A 10,778-nucleotide genomic window follows, 5' to 3' on the forward strand; every position below is an offset into this window, starting at 1 on the left:
TATTAAAAGCACAATCAAATAACATGGCAAAAACGAATCTATGCAAAGCCCTATTTTCCTGTCATGAACATTACACATTCGAAATTACCAACAATGATTTGACTTCAACAGTTCTGTTGAATTTAATTATTTACCCTACGAGCGTAGGGGATAATTACCCATAATGCCATTACGTAATTAACGTTTTCCTGTCCCATTTAAAATAACCTCAATCATATCCCTATTTTAAGTTCCAGCCATGAGTCTGTCTTTCTGCTGAATTCACGTTTTCAAAAAAGCTTTAACGCTAATAAAAGATACAATTTCTAAATTACTTTCAACGTTTTATTTACAAAGCATTTACGACATTTCCACATTTGCTTTCATATGAAAATCTCGAATTATTGAGTTCTACAATCACTTTCATCTTATATCTGCAATGTCAGTAGACACACGCTTAATGTTAGTAGACACACACTTAATGTCGATAGACACACACCTAGTGTCAGTAGACACACACACACATAATGACAGTAGACACACACTCAATGACAGTAGACACACATAATGACAGTAGACACACACTTAATGACAGTAAACACACACTTAATGTCAGATACACACCTAATGTCAGTAGACACAGATACCTAATATCAGTAGACACATACTTAGTATCAGTAGACACTTAGCTACCTTCATACCTTCATACTATCTAAAAATGTGTGTCCTCTTCCATGACAATTTTATTCTTTCACAATTCTCTCATCATATCTCCATAAAATCAAGTTCCAGTAGGAGTAAATTACTGTCAGTGCATCTAAAGCGATGCACTGTAGGCATTAATGAAGGATCTGTGCAGCATTCCTTCGACCCATGGCTTAACTTGCGTTGTATTTGTCTACTTTCTCTTCGTTTCCACTTCCTCCCCCCCCCCCCGGCTTTGCTATCCAACTTCTCAAACTTTGCTTCATAATGCAACTTTAGGGGTGTTCCCCTGGATGCACTTTGGTGCTGCATAACCTGACAGGTCCTATAGACTCCGCACATATTTGCCCAATATATATATATATATATATATAATATATATATATATATATATATATATAATGTATATATATATATATATATATATAATGTTTATATATACACACATATATATACATGTTTATATATGCACACATATATATGTTTATATATACACACATATATATGTATATATATATATATATATATATATATATATAAACCTATATATATATATATATATATATATATATATATATACACATGTGTGTATATATATATATATATATATTAACAACAACAAATGCAGCCGTTTGTAGTCCACTTCAGGACAAAGGCAGGCTTCAGAATGTTCTTACAAACACACACACACACACACACACACACACACATATATATATATATATATACATGTGCACGTTTGTGCATGTATCATTACGATGAAAATGTGAATTTCACCCTTTAAAACTTGATAATAATTAAGAACAAGAAACCAGCAGTCTTATTAAGAAAAATATCTTCTGACTGCGCAAAGCGAAACGAACCACACGTGAGTATATTGCTAATATGCATATATATACAACCGAGGATTGTCAGCTCCGTAATAGGGTTGGCCACTCGTCGCCCAACAACTCACCTTCAATCAGGAACACCAAAGACGGCAACACTCTGAGCGTATGGCACCCACTCGACGGGTGATATGGTGGTTAATGTAAAAATGATTTAGATATTCCAGAAATAGCAAATCTATACAATCTAGAAATAACCGTCAATTAAATGTACAGATTATTTCTAGTAAAAGTCTATTTCTCTACCTTCTTTCAGCACAAAGGTTATAAATTACCATTTTTTTTTATTACAATTATTCTTTTTATTACGTTTCTTGTATCTTATTCTTCTATTACACTTTAGAGAGTCATCTTCTTCCCTGGTTTGGTAATACTTGAAATGTTAATTTACATTTAAAAACAATCTATAGGATAGACTGCAACTAATATTTTATTTTCTTTCGAAACCACTATGAGTAACAATCCAACATTGTTTGATGCAGATGCTTGTGATAAATTCGCTTGTAAACAATAATTATATTTCAAATGATTATCCATGTAGCCTACTACAGGTTATTGCCAAACAACGTCATTAAAATTTGGGTAATTCAGACCAGGGAAGCCTGTATGTAAACCTGCTACGTCAACACATCAGCAGCCACTGCCTGGACCTCCCAAGTCCTAGCATGAGTGGGAAGGGGATTAGAGTATTTAAAGAGTATTTTAAGAGGATTTGATCTTATGCAAAAAAATGGACGACAATAGGTCGATGAAACGAGTTAATGATTAAGGGATATAAGCTAGACTTTAACCAACCAAGAGAGCAGGCAGGCTTTAGAAGTGGATGTTCATCAACTGACAATATCCATGTAATTAACCAGCTAATGGAAAAATCAACAGAGTATGACAAACCATTATGTATGGCATTTATAGATTTTGAGAAAATTTTTGATTCTGTCAAAACTTCAGCAGTAATGAAAGCCCTTCAAAAATAAGGAATAGATTAATCTTATGTTGAATCACTTGAAGATGTCTATAGACTCAAAATACATAAAGATAGTGAGGAAATTCCAATTGAGAAAGGAGTTAGACAAGGAGACCTCATTTCTCCTGAATTATTCACAGCATGCCTTGAAGTTTGGAAAGAATAATGATGGGAATAACACAGAGATAGAAAGAGAAACATGGATACGAGAGCAACCAAAAGTAGAGGATCAGATTTGACTTGGACTAACTATACTCTGTTACAACCCAGGACCATAACGGGTGGGTTACCTTGAAATCTGCACTCTTTATGGTAGACGCAACAGTTCCTCCTTTACCAGATGGCACTGTCACTCACTGTCCGAAAGAAAAAACAAATAATTTAGCTAATCTGTTTGACAGTAACCAGAGTAATGAGAAACTTGATCTTCCTCATTCCCGTTTTCCTCAAGTCAAATTAACTAGATTAGTTTTTCGATCACATGAAATCAAATATCTCTTGATGGACTTTCATGTGTTTGGTATAGACTTACATGGTATTTTTCCTTGGTTTTTGTTTTATTATAAAGACTACAGATTTCTTAGCTCCAAAGTTATTTGTTATTTTGCGCAAGTTAGCAAAAAGATGTTCTTTTAGCACTTGTTGGGAAATTTCTAATGTTACTACATTATGCAGAGGCGTTTGTGGTAGCTCAAGTCCAGCTGATTACCAACCTATTCCCATAACTCTCATATTATCTAAAACTTTTGAATGCTTTTTGGCCAAACGTCTAAATAGGTTTGTAAAAGATAATCATCTGTTCCATGGTTTACGATTTGGCTTTTGCAAACGCCTTGGGTCATGTGATGCCCTTCTCACAATCTCCAATGCTGTACAGATATCCCTTGATTGTGGTCAAGAAGTTCGTATGATTGGCCTTGATTTTAGTGCCTTTGACCGTGTTAATCATGAGGCCCTTGTTTTCAAACACAAACAGTTGGGAGTGGGTGGGTCGTTTCTTAGCATTATTATTGATTTTTTAAGTAATAGATCTCAAAGAGTTGTTGTTGATGGGGACCATGCTGAGTATGGAAATGTGATATCTGGTGTTCGCCAGGGTAGTCTTCTTGGCCCATTACTTTTCATACTATACACACATGACATGTGGTTTGTTCTAGAAAACAAGCTCGTTGCATATGCATATGATGCTTCTCTCTTTGCATCAATTCCATCTCCTGAATGTAGATCATGGGTTGCTGAATCCTTTAATAGAGATGTAGCTAAAATTAGTGCATGGCGCAAATTATGGGGCATGATATATATATATATATATATATATATATATATATATATATATATATATACATATATATATATATACATTATATATATAAATATATATATATAATCTGAGTATGTATATACTGTATAAATAAGCACTTATACATACAAATCATTTATATTTATATTTACAATACAAAAATACATTCACGCACTGTTTTATCATGAGTATTCATCTAATAGCAGGTATGCAAATTTCATTAACACATCCATGACCAACATAGCCCACAAGCAAAATGAACACACATACAAACCACTCATAAAAATGAACACCGCTGGAAAATAGCACATCCAAAAGGGGCAGTTAGAATTCTCACACACAATCACCTGCAAACAGAACACTGAGGGCCACATTCGCACAAACGAACGCAAGCACGAACACATACTAATCCCATTCCACAGAGAATTGAATGAATGCGAAAAGGCAAAGGTAAATCCTCAACGTTCTGGGTGTGTCCTCTGCGATTTATATATATATATATATATATATATATATATATATATATATATATATATATATATTAAATCCTCAGCGTTCTGGGTGTGTCCTCTGATATATATATATATATATATATATATATATATATATATATATATATGTATGTATGTATGTATGTATGTGTATGTAAGTATGTATGTATGTATGTATGTATATATATATATATATATATATATATATATATATATATATATATATATATGTGTATGTGTGTATGTGTAATATGAAGGTCAACTAGCAGGTTGTTTTATGTACGCAAATGTGGCAAGCATACACACACACACAACCCTTGTATTGTGCTCTTGGCAAAGGGATTTCCGCGTTGAACAGGCACAGCAAAGGCCTATCCCTAAAAAACTTACCATTCAAAGTTGGTCGATTGAAATGAATTGCGCGCCTATTTTTCTTTCATATAAAGAGCAAACAGATATACTTATACGTTGCGTTTGTATGTATAAAGACATGTATGTACTGTATATAATTGTGCCATGGAACCTGGTCTCTTTAACGTCCAATTAAAATAGTCCTTGAGACTTTACATTAAAGGGAATCGTATAAAAGCCACCTGCCCTGCCCCAATCACAACTCGGACAATAACAACTGAGAGACCTGGTAGTGGTAGCGCTCCAGATCTACATTTTCCAGATTATATTCCTCCAAATTCGGACTAAACCAGAAATAAATCATAACAACACCTAGTGAGTATATAGCTGTATGGGCTCCATGGCGAAAAGATGAAGCAAAAATTCAGAGAACAGATATGAGAAGAAGAAGAAGAAGAAGAAGAAGAAGAAGAAGAAGAAGAAGAAGATATGAGAATGCCGAGGTGGATTATGGGAATATCACTACTTGAAAGATTGGAAAATTACAAAATAAGAAGAATGGCAGGTGTAGTCAAGATTACGAAGGTGATATGAGTATCACGACTTAGGTGTGAGTATGTGCTGAGGATGAATGGTGGGAAGGGAGTGAGGAGGGCTTGGGAGGAGCCTGTTAGGGCAGAAGATCGAGACGGAGGCAGAAAGAAACATCGAACCTTACTAAATGCTTAGAACATAAGCTTACTACGACTCAATGAGCTATGAAAAGAATAATAATGGGAATAACACTAAGAGACAGAAAAAGAGTAACATGGATAAGAGAGTAATCTAAAGTAGAGGATATTCTAACATGTGAAAAATATAATGGGAATAACACTATGAGACAGAACAAGAAGGAGAGAAGAGAAAAGAGAAGAGAAGAGGCTTGGTGGAAAAGGGTGGTTTTGATAGAAGGCATTGGAGAGAGCGCATCTGGCAACCGATCCCTTAATGTAAGGATAACGGTGGGAAAGAAGATCAGTAATATAGCTGTAAGAAATAAGCTTTATAACCAAGGCATATAAATCTACAAAATCTTACGCACTCTTCAAAAGAAAAGATTTAGTTACAACCTAATTTAGTTACAAACTACAAAGTACATTCGTGAATTTCATAGTAATCATTGGGAAGAAGTTAAAATTTCTACCATTCTGAATATAACAAAGCTTCGCTAGATTCCAGTTCCACTTACAGCGAAAGAAAACTCAGATAAAAAATTAAACCTGATGCAAAGTGACAAAATTAGCCAAATAAAATGTAAAGCTGCTAAAAAATCAAAGATTCTGGTCTCCGGCTTCCACATCGTACTACACCAGTGTATACAAGGTAAGATTTAACGTTCCTGGGTGAATTACTGATTAGATTTCACCTGAAGCGTCAAGACGATCGGAGGAGAGCAAGCTATGATGGCTGAGGTAAGGGGGATGGAAGGGTCCCACTTGGGGGCGTGGGTGGTGGTGGTGGTGGGAGGTCTTCCTATCCCCAGGATCCAAGAAAACTATTCTTAGCATATGTGATATTGGAAGACGAGGGATCTCCTGACGAAGGCGAATGGAGGCCATCATCGTTTTGCTATGGGCCACTTGCTGGAATAGGAGATCCAAAAAGTCTTGAGATAGGTCTAACCCTAGCGGTGAAACTAACGGTCTGGTTAGAATTTAAAGAGGCATGACCCATTCCCGGAACAAGGAGCATGAGTACGTCCTCCAGTTCGTCCCGCCAGGTTAGATCCGACAGAGGGGGATCCTGATGACTCACCTCCATCAGACAGCTACATCGCGACATACAGGGCACTGTGTCGCGCAGGTGTGCACACCCACAGCTCATACACACTGGCAAATGTTTTCTTAGTTTTCTTTTGTTTCGCGACTAGTCCGAGGATATACCATAATTCGCTTGAGAGAGAGAGAGAGAGAGAGAGAGAGAGAGAGAGAGAGAGAGAGAGAGAGAGAGAGAGAGAGAGAGCGCGCGCAGGAAAACTGTGGATTAAAACTCCAAATCGAAGTCACAAGTGTGAATACGTATAAATAGAATCTGCTACTATTTAAACAAAGACCAACCATGCGAAAAGGTGTAAATTCATACGCATGTAACAGGATCCTGTCCCTTGTTTTTGGCGATAACAAAAGAGCATCATTAATATCGTTATCTAAATATACAACCCAAATGGCACGAAATCCAAGAAAGGGAAGCCGATAATAAAAGCTGCGTTGGCGTCAAGAGGAGAGAGGCACTATCGATGGGAAAAGGAATCCTCTGCTTGTAACAGAGAGGGCGTCATCCTGCGAACATGACACAAGCGCAGTCGAGGAGGAGCTTAGACCAAACGATCCCAGACAGAGACAGAGAGCCAGCAGGTCACTAGTTGATGTCTAGAGGGGGAAAGGAACACTGATCTTTCCAGTATTTCCCAAGAGCAGAGGAGCATCACGGACGGACAGAAATGGGGCAATCCACATAAAAAAAATAAGCCTTACGACTTATCTCTTAAGTGGCATAAGACCGCTCTACGTCCTCTGCAGGCTGACTGGTCAGGCGAATCGAATTTCCCGCGCTAAAGGCCATCTCTTGAGTGGACCAGAAGGAAGGAAGCGGAGGTTGTGAGGCAAATACGAGAGAGAGAGAGAGAGAGAGAGAGAGAGAGAGAGAGAGAGAGAGAGAGAATCACATTAATATAGCAACCCAACGAAACTAGCAAGGCCAGGCAAAACCAAACCAGACATCGTAAATTGAAAGACAAAAGATATTAGGGAATGTGAAATCATGAAAGCCTAGAATGCTCTTCTTTTGGATATTCCTATGTGGAAGAGAGGATTCTCTCTCTCTCTCTCTCTCTCTCTCTCTCTCTCTCTCTCTCTCTCTCTCTCTCTCTCTCTCTCTCTCTCTCGGGAGGGTGGAAAGGGGTTGATTTCCCTACCACCGCCTAATCTGCACAGTGGAATTTTGCGAGAGATGAACTCGTAGTGATGGTTCGCCTTTAGGAAATGCATGTTTATGAGGAGGGAAGCTGGGGAATATACTGCGCATGCGCCCACATCCAACACTGCCACCACCACCACCATCAGAGCTCCATATTCTCCCTCCTCCTCCTCCTCCTCCTCCTCTCTTTTCCTAACCCCTCTCATGCCCTACCAAACACATCCGACACCAATCCAGGATCCCCCATCCACCGGAGCCTGCCTTTCTCTCTCTCTCTCTCTCTCTCTCTCTCCTCTCTCTCTCTCTCTCTCTCTCTCTCTCTCTCTCTCCATATTTACACGCCCATTTACAAACCTTATTCTAATTATGCGCCGTGATCGAAAAATGACTCAATTCCTTGCCTTTGAGAAAGGACTCTTTCGCTGGCCTTCTTTCCTCATTTTCTTCTTCTTTTTCTCCTTAGATTAAAATGGCCATCACTCACAAGCGAAAGCACAAACGCAGATCGTCAGACAATTAGAAAACGGCGAACTAACCTTTGGGAGAATTCGGATGTGGGAATCAGACGAAACCATCTGGGAAAAAAAATGGTTCAACATCATCATCATCCTTTTCATCATCACATAACACTGTCGTAACTCCTTTATTATTATTTTTCATAATCACCATAATTATTTTCATAGCTTGTTTTTTTTGTATATTTTGAAATAGAAATGCAATAATTTTTAATGAAGAGTCTCAAGCCACTGCAAATATCAAGGCCAAAATGCTTTAGACAAAAGGATTGCATATTAAGTACAGCTTGTACATGTTGCCATACACTGCCATTCATTATATTCTCTTTAACGAGTGTACAACGTATTACATTGAACTATTTACATCAATAAAGGTAATATTAACCAACGGATTATTTTTAAAAAATTGAAATCACAAGAAGAATTCTTTATTATAATTCCAAACAAAGGCATCAGGCAAATCAATTTTGAATAACAGTAAACTGGAATTTCCTTCCCAATTTAAGTCAATCTATAAAATATACAATTTCCCTAAGCCACATTGAACTCTATCACCACACAAATATAACATATCTTTGATATGCCTCTTCCCTCATGGATTGTGCATTATAGAGAGCAGAGATATAGAAATTGATTGCATTCGTAGAAGCAAGTGCTTTCTGGCATACGATTCTACCAGCGCCCGCTTTGTCATACCAGCCAGCAGTTAATAAAATATGCAGCAGAGATAGTATGAAATAATCGTACCAATTTAACACGAATGAAATCGGTTATGGTATTACAGAATTAATAATAATGATATAAATATACTTGAATGTTAAACATATATGAAATTTTTTGATATGTACATAAATGCAAATTATTAAGCATTACATAAATAGTATATAAATTACCAAGCTAAATGTAAAGAAAAATTATAATTATGGGATGTTTTTGTGTAAGTACAGTTTATCAGTACTCAAAAAAAAAAAAAAAAAAAAAAAAAAAAAAAAAAAAAAAAAAAAAAAAAAACGAAGGAAAGATGAAACCGTAAGGCAACGATTAAGTTGAATCAGGGCGCGCATTGACCGCAGAGATTCAAATATCCATTATTACGCTAAAGAGCAGAATGCGAGCAATCAAAGCTGTGAGAGAGAGAGAGAGAGAGAGAGAGAGAGAGAGAGAGAGAGAGAGAGAGAGAGAGGAAGAGAGAGAGAGAGAGAGAGAGAGAGAAGGGGGCTGATGAAGAGTTGATTTTTATCACCCGGCCATTTAATCGGATACATTGCCAGTGAATTTTGAAAAGCTACAAAAAAGTTTGTAGCTTTTGACTAGAAGTCGTCAGGTGTGATTTATATGCTTCTATCAACCAACTAAATTACGTCTTAGAGAAATGTATGTATTTATTTCATAGTTACATAGGAAGCCCTAATAAAAGTTTTTTTTCCAAATATATGAGACAAAATGAGTAAACATGAGTAAACATCACAATGTGCCGCGTATTTTTTTTATTTTATTAGGAAATATACATTTACAGTTACAGTTATAATTATATATATATATATAATATATATATATATATATACACATACATACATACATATATATATATAAATATATATATATATATATATATATATGTGTATACACACACATATATATAATATACATATATATTTACACACACACACACACATATATATATATATATATATATATGTGTGTGTGTGTGTGTGTGTGTGTGTGTATACACACATATATATATATACATATATATTTACACAAACACACACATATATATATATATATATATATATATATGTATATATATATATGTGTGTATATATATACATATATATATATATATATATATATATATATATATATACTGTAAATATATCATAGTATATTTACATGAATATTTTTTTATTTAACATAGGTATAACTGTATTCACAATTGCAATTTTTACTATCTATCTAAATATGTTGTAAAATAAAAATATATCGTATATTTTCTTACGCAAGGGTATACAGTATATCTTCCTTCAATCAAGTCAGGTAGATAAACATGTTTTTAAAAACATATTCCTTAAATGGTAAAGGGACCCTATATACAAACATATTTACAATAAATCAATGCAACAAATAAAATTAATGAGTTCGCAAATTAAATACAACGAATACAAAAAAGTTGTATTTCTTTTTCTGCAACTTTTCAATGACCTTGAAGTATTCAAAGCCTCTGTCATTTAGCTCGTCACGAGCAGTTCAGAAACGGAAGTGACCTGTGAACTTCCTAGTTCCTGGAGAGAGAGAGAGAGAGAGAGAGAGAGAGAGAGAGAGAGAGAGAGAGAGAGAGAGAGAGAAATTCCATCAACTCACTTCTCAACCTATTTCAATGTCTGCTTCAGAAGTGGTCGATCGACGGGATATTTGAAGGCAACTGCACTTCAAAGAGAGAGAGAGAGAGAGAGAGGAGAGAGAGAGAGAGAGAGAGAGGAGAGAGAGAGGAGAGAATGATTCGCTAATAGACTCATAGAATTTAACGGCGCAGAAGCAAAGACCCAAATTACTCAAGCGAACCCAGATTGAAATTTCACTTTCTAGCTTTTCAAAGGAAACAGAACTGGGGATTCATTCTCAAGTTGGATT

This window comes from Palaemon carinicauda, chromosome 24, assembly GCF_036898095.1.
Source record: "Palaemon carinicauda isolate YSFRI2023 chromosome 24, ASM3689809v2, whole genome shotgun sequence".
NCBI lineage: Eukaryota > Metazoa > Arthropoda > Malacostraca > Decapoda > Palaemonidae > Palaemon > Palaemon carinicauda.